This window comes from Mirounga angustirostris, unplaced genomic scaffold, assembly GCF_029215605.1.
Source record: "Mirounga angustirostris isolate CCGP_5_RB_7025 unplaced genomic scaffold, mMirAng1.0.hap1 SCAF_17, whole genome shotgun sequence".
Classification (NCBI taxonomy): Eukaryota; Metazoa; Chordata; class Mammalia; order Carnivora; family Phocidae; genus Mirounga; species Mirounga angustirostris.
In genome coordinates this window covers 30571705-30581144 of record NW_026991725.1, presented here as the reverse complement: position 1 = coordinate 30581144, position 9440 = coordinate 30571705, and the positions used below count along the sequence as shown (strand labels likewise).

Genomic DNA, 9440 nt, shown 5'->3' with positions numbered 1-9440 from the left:
TGCATAACCTTAATTTAAACAAAGGAAACATTGGACAAATACAAAATAAAGAACATACTACTTTAAAGAACAAAACATTTTTTGGAAGAACCTCCATACTGTTTTCCAGAGTGGCTACACTAATTTGCATTCCCACCAACAGTGCAAGAGGGTTCACTTTCGCGTCTGCCTTCGGCTCAGGTCATGATCCCAGGGTCCTGGGATCGAGTCCCACATCGGGCTCCCTGCTCGGCGGGAAGCCTGCTTCTCCCTCTCCCACTCCCGCTGCTTATGTTCCTGCACTTGCTATCTCTGTCTCTGTCAAATAAATAAATAAAATCTTAAAAAAAAAAAAAAGAGGGTTCCCTTTCTCCACATCTTCGCCAACATCTGTTGTTTCTTGTGTTGATTAAAAAACAAAACAGAATAAAACATCAGGGGTGGTTGAAGATATTAAGAATGGTAATGTCGGGGCGCCTGGGTGGCTCAGTTGGTTAAGCAACTGCCTTCGGCTCAGGTCATGATCCCGGAGTCCCAGGATCGAGTCCCACATCAGGCTCCCTGCTCAGCAGAGAGTCTGCTTCTCCCTCTGACCCTCCTCCCTCTCATGCTCTCTGTCTCTCATTCTCTCTCTCGCAAATAAATAAAATCTTAAAAAAAAAAAAATTTTTTTTTAAAAAGAATGGTAATGTCATAAAAGATGTCTGTGGAAATGTTCCAAATTAAAAGAGATTAAAGACATGACAACTGCAGAAACAGGTCCATAAATACAGAGAACAGAATAGGGGTTGCCAGAGGGGAGGGGGGCTGGGGAAAGGGCAAAATGGGTGAAGGGAAGTGGGAGGTAGAGGCTTGTCATGGAATGAATGGGTCCCAAGGACAAAAGGTACAAGGTAGGGAATATAGTTGATGGTATCAAAAAAAAACAAGACAACTAAATGCAATACCTGACCCTAGACTGGATCCTGCCCTGGAAGAAAAAAATCTTCTAAAGGACATCATGAGGTCAAATAACAAATTTAGAATGTGAATGGTAGGGGTGCCTGGCTGGCTCAGTCGAAGAGTGTGCAACTCTTGATCTCAGGATCGTGAGTTTGAGCCCCATGGTGGGTGTAAAGATTACTTAAATAAATAAAAGTAAAAAAAAAAAAAAAAGAATATGTACAGTATAATAAGGTATTATAAATTTATGAACTGTTGTTATGTAAGAGAATATCCCTCTTTTTAGGAAATATACACTAAAGTATTTAGGTGTTAAAGGGCCATGATTTTTTTTTTTACTCTTTTTTTTTAAATTTAAATTCAAGGGCGCCTGGGTGGCTCAGTTGGTTGAGCGACTGCCTTCGGCTCAGGTCATGATCCTGGAGTCCTGGGATCGAGTCCCGCATCGGACTCCCTGCTCAGCGGGGGGTCTGCTTCCCCCTCTGCCCTCTTCCCTCTCGTGCTCTCTGTCTCTCATTCTCTCTCTCTCTCAAATAAATAAATAAAATCTTAAAAAAAAAATAATAAAAAAAAAATTTAAATTCAATTAACATATAATGTATTTTTGTTTCAGGGGTACAGGTCAGTGATTCATCAGTCTTATATAATTCCCAGTGTTCATTACATCATGTGTCCTCCCCAATGTCCATCACCCAGTTACCCCTTCTCCCTGACCCCCCCTCCCCTCCAGCAACCCTCAGTTTCTTTCCTATGATTAAAAGTCTCTTGTGGTTTGTCTCCCTCTCTGGTTTTGTCTTGTTTCATTTTTTTCCTCTCTTCCCCTATGATCCTCTGTTTTGTTTCTCAAATTCCACATATCAGTGAGATCATATGGTAACTGTCTTTCTCTGATTGACTTACTTCGCTTAGCATAATACCCTCTAGTTCCATCCACGTCGTTGCAAATGGCAAGATCTCATTCCTTTTGATGGCTGCATAATATTCCATTGTATATATATACCACATCTTCTTTATCCATTCCTCTGTCGATGGACATCTTGGCTCTTTCCACAGTTTGGCTATTGTGGACATTGCTGCTATAAACATTGGGGTGCACGTACCCCTTCGGATCCCTACTTTTGTATCTTTGGGGTAAATACCCAGTAGTGCAATTGCTGGATCATATGGTAGCTCTATTTTCAACTTTTTGAGGAACCTCCATGCTGTTTTCCAGAGTGGCTGCACCAGCTTGCATTCCCACCAACAGTGTAGGAGGGTTCCCCTTTCTCCGCATCCTTGACAACATCTGTTGTTTCCTGACTTGCTAATTTTAGCCATTCTGACCAGTATGAGGTGGTATCTCATTGTGGTTTTGATTTGTATTTCCCTGAGGCTGAGTGATGTTGAGCATTTTTTCATGTGTCTGTTGAAGGGCCATGATATTTATAATTTACCCCTGAAAGTCTCAGAAAAAGGAATACACACACACACATAATTATGTATATAGACAAATATAATTAAATCTATAGACACATTCATACATAAGTATATATGCATATATGTATATGTGTGTGTGTGTGTGCGCGGAGGGAGAGAGAGAAAAGGAGAGTAAATAAGGTACATTTTAACAATAGGTGAATCTGGGTAGAGAATGTTTTTTGTAATATATATGTATTTTTTTTTCTTAAGTAGGCTCCATGCTCAACGTGGGGCTTGAACTCACCACCCTGAGATCAAGAGTCACATGCTCTACCAACTAAGCCAGCCAGGCACCCCTGTACAATTTGTATTTTTGCAACTTTTTTTTTTTTTTAAGATTTCATTTATTTATTTGAGAGAAAGTGAGCAAAAGAGAGAGTATGAGCAGGGGAAGAGGGAGAAGGAGAAGCAGACTCCCTGCTGAGCAGGGATCCTGACGCGGGCTGATCCCAGGACCTCTGAGATCATGACCCAAGCCCAAGCAGATGCTCAACCAACTGAGCCACCCAGGGGCCCCTACTTTTTTATTCTTATCAAAGATATACGTTTGTATAGTTTAAATAGTGAAAAAAATTCAAAATTGCAAAATAGAGCAGTCTGTTCCTCAAATGGAAATCACTTTCATCTCTTTTGCCAGTTTCTCTTAATATTTATCTCGACTTTCCAATGACAACATCTGATTTTTCAGTGTTAGGAGTTATCTATTGAGTGCCTATGGAGGAAAATGAAGATTTATGTTTCCTCTTTTGCTTCCCCCTGAGCACATAAGCTTCCCACTCTCCCTTCAATATAGTTATAATTGTGGTTAGAATAATACCCAAAGTTTAGAATTTCATAACTTTTTAAACCCTGTTCACAACTGAGCCACATGGCAACCTACGACTTCCTTCCCTGTGCAGTTTTGTTTTCCCTAGAATTCTTTGCCTCATTTCTCATTTTAAGCTTTTAAATAACTTATCATTAATTCAACTCCAAACTCTACCATTTGTCCAAATCTCTCAAGATGGCTGACTATATTAGTTATTCCTTGAATTTCATCTTGAAGTATCTTCTATAGGTTTCAGAGCTTCTTCTGTCTGGACTGGTTGCATTCTTTTCGTCAATAGCTGTCCCCATGAGATCTCCCTTTACCATCCTCCTAGAGATTCCCTTTGCTCTTCCTTTATGATGGTTCTCTTGTTTCCTGAATCCAATACCTTGCACATCCTTCATTTATACCATTATTTTGGCGAAGCTTTTTTATTAGGGAATGTTCTTGGGATCAGCATCGATGGAAGAGAAACAAAGGAAGCAGGATTGAACAGAGGGAGAGGCTGAGCTAGGTCTTAGGGTAAGTCTCAATGAAGGCCTCAGCTGACCCTGGGCAGTTCCGAAGCTGGATATTTTAGGAGCATTAACTCAAGGTTAAACCCAAGACCCTTAGATTCAGGATGTCAAAGGTAGGCAATATGAGAGAAGTTACTGAAGACCTCATTCTTTTTTTAAAGATTTTATTTATTTATTTGAGAGAGAGAATGAGATAGAGAGAGCATGAGAGGGGGGAGGGTCAGAGGGAGAAGCAGACCCCCTGCCGAGCAGGGAGCCCGATGCGGGACTCGATCCCGGGACTCGATCCCGGGACTCCAGGAACATGACCTGAACCGAAGGCAGTCGCTTAACCAACTGAGCCACCCAGGCGTCCCAACCTCATTCTTGTTTAATGCAATATTTCCATATTCCTTCAACGAGTTAAGCAGGGAGCAAGTTAATAGAGAGGCACGTGGGTGAAAAAGCCGTGTAATCTTATCTGAAGAGCCAGTCCTTCTCCACCTCAGCTGCTGCAGACTCCCAGCCAATATGGAAGCCTCTGTGAGCAGAATTTCCTTCCTCTAATCTGCACAAGAAAGTTAAAGCCACCTAACAATTTTATCTGGATGTTGCAGCCTGCAGAAACTCAATTTGACACTTTCCCTGAGAGATAATGAGAGACTCTGCTTGGCTCAATGCGGAGACTCCGAGGAGGTCAGGCATTTATACCAAACTTTCACCAGGGCAGGTGTGGAGCTTCAGCAACCAGGAGTTTTCACATAGATCCTTAAGATTAATTCCGCAGGCTTTCTGACAAATACAAACATCTTGATTACTCAATTTCCAAGTAAAAACATATTTTCCACCTTTTAGAAACTTTTCTCATATATATATTCAAAAACAAGTTTTACATAATTATGCTTATGACTCTTGATTTCGACTCAGGTCATAATCTCAGGGTCTTGAGACTGAACCCGGAGTTGGGCTCTGTGCTCAGCAGGGAGTCTGCTTCTCCCTCTCCCTCTGCCCCTCCCCCCACTCTGCCCTCTCTCTCTCTCTCAAAAAAAAAAAAAAAAATCCTGAAACTGTTGGAACTAACAAATGAGTTTAGCAAGGTTGTAGGATATTGGATCAATATACAAAAATCAATTGTATTTCTACACACTAGCACTGAACAATGAAAAAATCTGAAAATGAAATAAAGAAAACAATTTCATTTACAATAGCAATAAACAACAACAACAACAGTGAATGGCAGGAATAAATCTAGCCAAAGAGGTGCGAGACTTCTACACTGGAAACTACGAAACATTATCGAGGACACTAGTACAAATGGCAGAGTAACAAACCCCAAACGTCCATCCCTCCACCAAAGCAGGGAATAAACCAGCAAAAATGGTCAGAATCAACTTTATCGGAACTGAAGGCGAATCAGAAGTTTACAGCAACTGGGCCAATGACTCAATCAAGACAAAAAACATTTGGGGGCGCCTGGGTGGCTCAGTCAGTTGAGCTTTGGACTCTTGATTCCTGTCCAGGTCAGGATCTCAGGGTGGTGGGATGGAGCCCCCGGAAGGCTGGCTTCATGCTCAGTGGGGAGTCTGCTTAGAGGTTCTTTCTCCCTCTTCCTCTGCCCCTCCCCCAGCTCTTTCTTAAATAAACAGAATGAAAGAAAGAAAGAAAGGAAGGAAGGAAGGAAGGAAGGAAGGAAGGAAGGAAGAAAGAAAGAAAGAAAGAAAGAAAGAAAGAAAGAAAGAAAGAAAGAAAGAAAGAAAGAAAGAAAGAAAGAAAGAAAGAAAAAAAGGAAGGGAGAAAAAGAAAGAAAGAAAGAGGAAGGAAGAAAAAGGAAGGAAGAAAAAGAAAGAAAGAAAAGAAGGAAGAAAGGAAGAAAGAAAGGAAGAAAAAGGAAGGAAGAAAAAGGAAGGAAGAAAAAGGAAGAAAGAAGAAAGAAAGAAAGAAAGGAAGGAAGGAAGGAAGAAAGGAAGAAAGAAAGGAAGAAAGAAAAAGGAAGGAAGAAAAAAAAAGAAAGAAGAAAGAAAGAAAGGAAGGAAGAAAGAAAGAAAAAGAAAGAAAGAAAGCCATCTGGATCTTGGTAAGAGAATTTCATGGTGTTTTAACTTTGGCCCCATCTTCTGCTGCCTGGCTCAGTGGCACCTAGAAGGTGCGGCTCGCATTCCTGGTGCAGGTTCCTAGTGCCAAAGGGAGCAGAATGGACCTTCTCTCTTATATCAAAGAACCAAGGCTGCCGGTTTTCACCAGTCTGGTGACTCCCTGAAGGACTGACTTGAAGGGCTCACCTTTCTTTCTCCTAACTCGAACTCTCCCAAAGTGGAGGCAGCTACCCAGGGGGACATTCATCAAAAACGTTTAAGGGCAAATGTATTAGCTGCTGCCACCCAGGTCAACGGGTAACTGACAATGTCTTATTTCAGATCCTTGTGATTTCTCCACTGGGTTTTCTGCAGCGGCCCCTGACAGCTCTCCCTGACTCCAGTCCTGCTTTCTCTCGAGTTTTCATGTGGCTTGCAGAGTCATTTTCCTAAAAGGTAGCTGTAACCATGTCTCTTGGAGGCTTAAACTCCTCAGAGGCGCTCTGCACCCCGCTAAGGGGGAAGCACATACCTCTCTCTGTGCGTAACACTCAAGCTCTCTGCAAGTTGACCCTACCCTTCTTCTCCCCATCAGTGCTTCTCAAAGGATGGCCCTCAGACCGACAGCACTTGCTGGTACCCTCGCTCCAACCTACTAAATCACAATCTCTAGGGATGAAGCCCAGGAGGCTGCTTTTATGCACATTCAAGTTCGAGAACCACTAATCCTACTTGATGTCTTCCAGTTTCCTTTTTTGAACGCCATGCTTCTGCCATACTGAGCTACCAATTTCTGGAAAGTGGTTGCTGTCTCTTATCTTCTGGGCTTTGCACATTCTACTGCCCCTGTGCTTTCCCTCTCCCACTTCACCCCCACAGTTCCCTTTATCTCAGCCCTTATCCCGGTCTAGTGGCTTCACCTGTTCTTGTCTTGCCCATCTCTGTGTACGCTTTGAAGGCAGGGGCATTGTCTTCTCATTGCATGTCAGGGTCTTGGCAGTGGCTGGCAGAGAGCAGGTGCTCAATAACCATATTCGTAAGGACTATTGAGGTTGAGATGGACAGAAACCTAATTGCTAAAAGCAGGCAGCAGTCAGCTACTAGGATTCCTGGGGGAGAACCCAGCGACCTGTGCTATTACTTGGGAATAAATAGAGTCAATGTATACTATATCTATTTGCATTTTACTCCAGCCCTACTGAATATCATTGCCAAATGATCTCTTAACTAAGCTGATGACAGGAAGAATAGAGGAAATGACAAACAGGTGATATTGTAAAGGAAAATCAATACAAATGAATGGACATGGGGACCAGTGTGTACAACTCAGGATCTTCTCTCTTATATTTTAATTCAGACGGCCGGAGTCCTAAGACCTGAACAACACCAGCATCAGCCAGCCTGCACTGAGCACCTACTATGTGCAAGACTTGACCTGTGTTAATCTTCACAACAACCCTAGGAGGTAGGTATTAGTATTGAGAAAACGGAGGCACACAGTCATTAAATATTTGCCTCGGAGGCACCTGGCTGGCTCAGTCTGGTGGAGCCTGCAACTCTTGATCTCAGGGTTGTAGGTCTGAGCCTCACGTTGGGTATAGAGATTACTTAAAAAAAAAAAAAAAAGCCTCAGATCCTACACAGTAAAACCACTGCTCTGGAACTTACTGTTAGTGTATTACGTGGCCCCGAACCACACCCCCCACTCCTGACGTTCACAGACTGATTGATCACAGTGATGCCCACAGATGCAGGTGAATGGATCCATCAAACTTAAGGAACGGGTCTTTTTCATAATGGTTCAGGTGTGTCATCTTTGACTAGAAAACATGAGCCATTATTATCATGTCATAAGCTCTAGAGGCAATTGGAGGATTAATAAAGGAGTCAAAAATAAGATCTGCACCCATCGTCACCGGAACCTCCGTTACCCTGATTCTCAACACAGATTAGCGTAATCACTTGGTAAGGATGACACTTGGTTTTCCCCGCCCGCTGCAGCTTCTCCAGCTCAGAACCTAGCGGGGTTAGGGACCTCAGTCCAGTGCCAGCCAGACTGATCCGGGACAGGCACAAGCTCCTTAACCTTGCCTGCTCTGCCTAGTCACAGAGATTTTCTCTTAGTTGCTCTGTAAAGTACTGTATAGCTTTCTATGTATGGAAACTAAAAAAAAAAAAAAAAAAAAGGATGGAAAGTCCAAGTTTACTTTAGATAGTGTGGTTTAGAATTTAAGCTCCTGTTCTGACTTTGGGATGTCACATTAGATACCTGTGTGTATCCCTCTATAATTTTTAAGAAATATTTTGGCCAACAATTATTTATTTAGTTGTGCTTCTGTGTCTGGCAGTGCATTGTGCAAACTAAAATATAGAAGACATTTGGAATGTTTAACCTAATTTTTTTTTTTTTAATAAATGACACTCTGACATGGTTCAAAAGCTTAAAGAGAGAAAAATCCTTCCCTTACCTCATCTTCCAGCAGCTTGTTTTCTTCTCCTTGGAGGCAAACAGTGTTATTTGTGTATCCTTCCAGGAACGTGTTTTAAGAGCATACAAGTATATACGTAGAGACGTGTTTTCCTCTCCTTTCTTCCACGAATGGAATCATGTCATAAACATTGTTTGGTACTTATTTTGTTTTCTCACTTAATATATTTCAGAGATAACTTTCTAGCAGGACATGAAGGTAGGACTTCCTTTTTTTTGTTAATGGCTGGATACTATTCCATTGTATATTTGCTAATAGAAACACAGCAATAATCATAACATTTAATACTTAGGTAGTAGCTAAACACTACTCTAATCGTCTTTAATTAGCGTATTTAATCCTCTCAACAATACTATAAGATAGGTATGATTATTAAATCCTATTTTGCAGAGAGGCAAACACAGGCACCCAGCATTTAAATAACTTGCCCGGGTTGCCTGAGTGGCTCAGTAGGTTAAGTGTCTGCCTTCAGCTCAGGTCATGATCCCAGGGTCCTGGGATCAAGCCCCACATCGGGCTCCCTGCTCAGTGGGGAGCCTGCTTCTCCCTCTCTCTGCAGCTCCGCCTGCTTGTGCTCTCTCTGTCAAATAAATAAACAAAATCTTTAAAAAGAAAAGTTAAATAACTTGCCCAATGTAAAAAAAAATTTGTTTTTAAAGATTTTATTTATTTATTTGACAGAGAGAGAGAGTGAGAGAGCACAAGCAAGGGGAGCGGCAGAGGGAAAGGGAGAAGCAGACTCCCCACTGAGCAAGGAGCCCGATGTGAGGCTCGATCCCAGGACCCTGGGATTGTGACCTGAGCCCAAGGCAGCCGCTTAACCGACTGAGCCACCTTGGCGCCCCCAAAGTCACAAAATTAGTAAGCAATGGACAGGACCACCTACCTAATTTGAGGAACTCAATGCAAAATGAAAATGTGGACCCCTTTATTCAAAACGCAGGAAAGATATACCATTAAAGATACTAAAATGTATAAAGCCTTTTCTTTTCTTTCACGGTCTCTGTCTTGACTGTGTTTCTCATTTGTGACGTCATCTAAGTAAAGAACAATTAAAAATTTAAATCATTAGTATGAATTTTACCATCTGTCTTTATATTGTGCGATGCCATTTTTAAAGACATTTAACTCCTATGTTGAACCATCAAAATTATGTAATTTGTATTTTGTAGCTTGTACTTGCACATGTATTTTG

The 9440-nt window shown here is 41.8% G+C and overlaps 1 long non-coding RNA gene across 1 annotated transcript; it reads left to right on the top strand.

Annotated features, from left to right (window-relative positions):
• The first annotated feature begins 4797 nt into the window (after window positions 1-4797).
• On the top strand, window positions 4798-8666 carry LOC135362942 (uncharacterized). The gene is made up of 3 exons (XR_010408424.1): window positions 4798-5758; window positions 7114-7221; window positions 8418-8666. It is a non-coding gene; the product is annotated as an uncharacterized LOC135362942 (long non-coding RNA).
• Window positions 8667-9440: the final 774 nt, after the last annotated feature.